Source organism: Salvelinus sp. IW2-2015, linkage group LG32, assembly GCF_002910315.2.
Source record: "Salvelinus sp. IW2-2015 linkage group LG32, ASM291031v2, whole genome shotgun sequence".
Taxonomy (NCBI): domain Eukaryota; kingdom Metazoa; phylum Chordata; class Actinopteri; order Salmoniformes; family Salmonidae; genus Salvelinus; species Salvelinus sp. IW2-2015.
This window is the reverse complement of record NC_036871.1, coordinates 16,027,754-16,034,118: the sequence shown is the minus strand read 5'-3', so window position 1 is coordinate 16,034,118 and position 6,365 is coordinate 16,027,754. Positions and strand designations below refer to the sequence as shown.

Here is a 6,365-nt window from a genome sequence, read left to right as displayed (position 1 = left end):
TGTGTGTGTGTGTGTGTGTGTGTGTGTGTGTGTGTGTGTGTGTGGTGTGTGTTGTGTGTGTGGTGTGTGGTTGTCGTGGTGTGTGTGTTGTTGTGTGTGTTGTGTGTGTGTGTATGTGTGTGTTGTATCAAGAGGTTGGTGCTTGGCCTGTGCCCTAAGACCTTGTTTGCTCTACTTCGACGTTGCCTTTTGACAGTTTGTGTTGCCTTTTTTCTCTACTGATTTGTTCATAGCATAACATACGCGCACTCCTCACTGGTAAGTTCTGATTCTGTTTTTGATCACAGTAGTAAATGGCCATCCACTGGTAGAGTCTGATTCTGTTTTGATCACAGTAGTACATAGCGCATCCACTGTAGAGTTCTGATTCTGTTTGATCACACGGTATGTACATAGGCATCCACTGGTAGAGTCTGATTCTGTTCTTGGAACATAGTTCTATAGGCATCCACGCTGGTTGAGCACGTCCTGATTCGTTTTCGGCATCAGAGTAGTACTGGCATCACTGGTTAGAGTCTGATTCTGTTTGATCTAGCAAGTAGCGTAGCCATCCGTTGTAGAGTCTGAGTTTCGTTTTGATTCACAGCAGTACATAGGCATCCACTGGTAGAGTCTGATTCTGTTCTGAACATAATTATGTATAAGCATCAGCTGGTTAGAGTCTGATTCTGTTCTGGTCATAAGAGTGAGTAGGTATCAGCTGGTTAGAGTCTGATTCTGTTCTGATCATAGAAGTCGCGATGAGCCATCGGTCTGGTAGAGTCTGATTCTGTTCTGATCACAGCAGTACATAGGCATCCACTGGTAGAGTCTGATTCTGTTCTGACATGTTAAGAATAACGCCCATCGGCTGGTAGAGTCTGATTTTGTTTCTGTCATAAGAGTGAGTAGGTATCAGCTGGTTCTAGATGTCTGGATTGCTGGTTTGATCTCATAAGAGTGTCGTATGTTCGGCTGTGTAGAGAGTCTTGATTCATGTTCCTGATCATAGCTAGTCCGCAGTAGGCACCCACTGGTAGAGTATCTGATTCTGTTCTGATCAATCATAGCAGTAGACATAGGCGATCGGACTGGGGAGTCAGATTGGCCAGGACCTTCTTGCCAATCTCCCCATTATATTAATGACATCACTCCAGACTTTAGTTGTACAGATAGGGATTGTTAAAGTATATTTGGATAGCGAGACTCTTTTATATAAAAGAAAAATACTACTGCTGCTGTAGTAAATTTTTCATCTTTCTTTGTGGTAATTCTGTATCATAGGTTGATGCTTGTCTTGGATGTCATCATGTATTTAATGGGTATTTTTGTGTTGTTATGTTCCAATTGGTGCTCTCACAATGCTGCTTTGGGAAAAAAGTAGTGTGTATTATGGCCATATGGTTATGTTTGCTTACAAGGCTCTAAACAGAAGAGAGTGAAGAGCCCAACTACTTCGCATTCTCAAAACACAGGTCGAGTCCCATGCCACTTAGTATGGCAACGTTGTTGAGTGTCGGAAGAGAACCCATTTTACTTCTCTGGAACCTATTTGCGCCTTCGCCATTACACGAGTAGGGATGTTAGGGCGATGATCAACAAAGGGGTTGAATACGTGTATTTGCTCAAGTTACATTTCAGCTTTTCATGTGTTAATTATAACTCGAACCAAAAATTAGACGCAGCAATGCAAGAAATCAGTCAAACTTTAACAACAACATTAAATACGAAAGATGTACGTTTCCACCTGAACACTGGAATTAAGCAGTATGTCATTTGTTGTCCCGATATCCTTATAAAAGTAGGGAGCCGTGGATGCAGAAGGCCAGTCAGTATCTGGTGTGATAGTCGATTTGCCCTCAGGACGAGTGAACATTTTGCTTTGCATGGGGAGTTGAGCAGGCTTGTTGATTTGTGGCCGCTCTCGGAATGATTCTGTCCCATTCCTCCATCCAATGGTTCGTGTTAACTTGCTGTGATTTCCGTCGGGACCCACTAGGACACCCCCCCTGATACTCACGACGCCCATCTCCCTCCTTCCTCCCTTTGATCCCGGCATCCACATCTCAAGCCCGCTGGGTGCATGTCTGTTTAGTATGCGGATTAATGGAAACTTTCTCGGGCACACTTTTCAGGCTTCCAGGTTGTGTACAGATCCTTATAACTGGGGCGTGCATTATCATGCTGAACATGAGGTGATGGTGTTGAGGAAGAATAGATGACATGGCTTCCGGATTTTGTCACGTATTTGTGTGCATTCAATTGCCATCGATAAAATGCAATTGTGTTCGTTTGTTCGTCGTAGTTATGCCTGCATACATAAACCGACGACAAATGTTTTCACAACGTTGGTACATCAGCAACACTCCGTCTTTCTAATAATATAATATTATGGAGCTTTCACCAAAAGCCCTTTTGACTCTTCAGATCATTAGTGTCTATAAATGAATTATCTGAGAGTCCTTGAAAACTTTTAGTTTCATTTATAGGCCAAGATACACCTTAACTTACAAGAATCCTTTACCCGAAAGAGGAGTATCATAGCTTAGACAGCATGCAGCTTATAATTCATCGTTCAGTTTTGGTCTCCCAGACAGGCTTCATCTCATTCTTCGGTACCTCTTAAAACATTACGTATCATGATTATAATTGTCATTCTGAGATACTCCATCTCAAATACACCTCTTGGATAGCTAGAAAGACTGTGAGCTCTTAGGTATTAACCGATCAAGATGGGCAACTCGAGGGGAATACAATGGTTTGCAACACTGCTTACTCCTTCCCCCATGAGAAAGTGTGACTGGCGTACAGAGCTTGTATGAGATAATAACTGATTCCCTTAATAACGCATCTTCCACATGGTTTGAGGATAGTTACGACCATTTCATAATAGAAACAATGTTCCTTCTTTCCTCTCCCTTCTGATATTCTCATAGCACACATGGTTTCCGATAGCATTTGACATATGAGACAAGCTGACCTCTGTCCGCTCTCTGGGCCCAATTGACTAAGCTCTAGCTCAGAAGGGAAAATGCACTGCAACCCATATAAGTCCAAAGGGCGCCAGTTCCTAATGAAATTATCTTACAAGATATGATAAAATAAATCTTATCTATGTTCTAGCTAATCTGATTGGCCACGACGTATTACTGGCCAATCTCCAACAGCATTGGAGACAGCTTATGGTAGAAATGAACATTCATTATTGGCAAAGCTCTGGTGGACATTTCCTGCTGCAATGGCATGATCTCAAAAACTTGAGAGCATATGTGGGCATTGTGTTGTGATCAAAACATTTTAGAGTGACATTTAATGTCCCAGCACAAGGTGCACATGTTATTGATCGTGCTTTTTATAGCTACAGATATAAGGTGGATGGATTTATCTTGGCAAGGAGAAATGCTCAACTTACAGGGATGTAAACAAATGTGTGACCAAATTGGTCACGAGAAATAAGCTTTTGTTGCATATGGAAGATCCTGGGATGATTTTATTTTATGTCATGAAACACACTTGTTGCGTTATATTTTTTCCATTGTACTATAATACATGAGCTAAGGAGAAACACCTAACATGATGTCAGAAATCAATTTAGTCTGGACAAAGATCATAATGGTTTTATTTCTGAACAAGTTTTCAACGTTAGTCTCATGTTGCTCATCCGAGTAATTCTTTCCCACCTTAAAAGGTGTTTGACGGATAATAATGTAGCATCATGTACATAAATATTAATATCATACACTGCTGTAAAAGTTTAGTTCATGTTACAAATGATTGAGGTCATCAACAGACATTATCTGAGTGATCATTTATTACAATAGACTGGGTTAAATATGTATTTTGATATTGGTATTTAATACACTGAAATGTATTTTGAAGATCTTTTCAATATACAAAGCCAAACATCATATTCTATTTGAATGGCTATTTGTAAAAAACCAAGTAGTATGAGTATTTTCAAACCTGGTTAATGCATGGGAGTGTATTTGAGTATTTTCAAATACTAAATATTGCAATGTTAGGTGAAGTTATGATATTTGAAATAGTAATCAGCTGGTTAGAGTCTGATTCTGTTCTGATCATAGCAGTGCGTAGCCATCGGCTGGTAGAGTCTGATTCTGTTCTGATCATAGCAGTAAGTAGGCATCCACTGGTAGAGTCTGATTCTGTTCTGATCATCATAGCAGTACATAGGCATCGGCTGGGGGAGTCAGATTGGCAGGACTTCTTGCCATCCCCATAGTACATGACACATCCAACTTATTGTACATAGGTTTTAATATATTTGAGCGGCCTTTTATATAAAAAAAAAAAATACTAACTGCTGCAGTATCCTTTCTTTGTGCTCTCTGTATCATAGGTGATGTTGTCTGGATGTCATCATGTATTTAATGGGTATTTTGTGTTGTTATGTTCCATTGGTGCTCTCACAATGCTGCCTGGGAAAAGAGTGTGTTATTATGGCCATTGGTTATGTTTGCTACAAAGGCCTAACAAGAAGAGAGTGAAGAGCCCATCGGCTGTGTCTGAAATGACACCCTATTCCCTAGAGTGCACTACGTGCCCTGATCAATAGTAGTGCACTATATAGGGAATAATGTGGCATTTGGGACGCAGCCAGACAACAGACATCTCTAGGAGAGAAAAAAGATGTATGACACTGCTATGACAATACTTGGGCCAGTTTCCCAAACACAGATTAAGAATCTCTTTGAGAATGCTTTTTAGTCCTGGACAAGGCTTAATCTGGGTTCTGGGGAACTGGCCTTACATGTCTATGGTAGAATGATGGACCTTGCTAGAATGAAAGATACTCTTCTGCCATGCTGTTTTCATGTACTGTAGCTTACATCCTATGTGCTCTCCTTTTGTCTGTATTGAACGCTAACGTAAAGAGTTCATGAAAAACGGTGTACTATATAAAACGGCGAAAACATGGATCCAAGGTTCAATGAATGGATGTAATGTAGCTATACCGTATATTCCTTCGGCCGGGGTCTATCTGAGCTTCTATGTTTCCTTCATTCAGGGAACCTAGTTAGACAGCTGCTTCATGGTTCTGCTTTGAACTCTTAATGGTATTCCATATTCCATAGGATTAGAATCATTCGAATTAGAATGAGTCATTCCTGTAACTATGGTTCCACCACTCAAAAATGTAAGGGCCTAATGTTTTGGTGTGGTCCTCTTCAATAGGAAAGGATGCTGCAGCACAAGATGTGAAAACAATGTTGCACTGATATATTTAAAAGATCTTTGTGTTGTTTATGATATTGTTTTGTGAAAAAAAGAGAGAGAGAAAGCGAGAGAAGGATAAGACAGTGTTACAGATAACTATTTTATATGGTTTCAGATAACATGATATAATTCTGAAATGTACAATTATGGAGATGTTTTTCATTATTGAAAAAGCTATACACGTCTCTTTGCTTACGTAATGTTTATATTTAGTTGGTATGTTATATCACCTTATGTTTTTGTACTGTCACAAATGTCTGTGCCATTTTTTTCTACAAAATGTTTTTTTTTTTCAATACTGCTAAATGTAATTTGCCATCCCAGATATATAAAAAAAGAAAAGAAAAAATGATTAAGCAGTTAAGGCCTTATTGACTGAGATAATTCTGTTTCTATACTTGGACCCAAATGTCCGCATTCCCTATACTGTGCAATACCTTTGTCCAGGGCCCATAGGGCTTTGGTCAAAAGTAGTGCACTATAAAGGGAATAGGGTTCCATTTGACTCCCTGGTCAGCTTCAATACCTATGTTGTCTCTGACTGATCAATGACTACTACATTCCAAAGAATTGGATCAAATAAATGTTTGAATAAGATTCATTCTTTCAAGTGGGTTCAGCTCAAAGATAATGGGGCAAATCCTAAATTTATATTTACAGTGGGTTTCCATAGCAGGCGACAAGGGACGTTGAAACATCGAAATCCTTTCATTTTCAATAGAGGGAAGCGAAGTGGGCCAAAATTGAGGATAGCTGAATTTTATGCAAATACTCTGCCATTGACCAATCACTTTGGCTTCCAGCCTCTGCTGGATTGGCTGTTGATACCTAACAGTACCTAGCATGCTTTTTGTTTGCTAGCACCCACATGAGGATGAAGCTAGCGTGGCTATATGATTTAACGCTGATAGTGGAAATCCCCTGTTAGGTCTGGATTCAATCAATATCGCTAACAATCCATGTTAAAATGTAAAGGTAATTTCATAATGAGCCGAYATATGCAACATTTACCGTGAATGCAGTCTCCGCGGACGCGGGAACATTGTCTTTAAATTTCAATCGCGCTATAATGCGGATCTTCCGCAATACTTCTGCGATATGGATTGAATCCTATATAAATTAGACTTAAATGGAAGTCAGGATTTGCC

General features: G+C 39.8%; 1 long non-coding RNA gene across 1 annotated transcript; it reads left to right on the top strand.

Annotated features, from left to right (window-relative positions):
- Nucleotides 1-575: 575 nt before the first annotated feature.
- LOC139023461 (uncharacterized) lies at nt 576-5,814 on the top strand. Its single transcript, XR_011474583.1, has 2 exons — nt 576-891; nt 4,026-5,814. It is a non-coding gene; the product is annotated as an uncharacterized lncRNA (long non-coding RNA).
- The last annotated feature ends 551 nt before the right edge of the window (nt 5,815-6,365 follow it).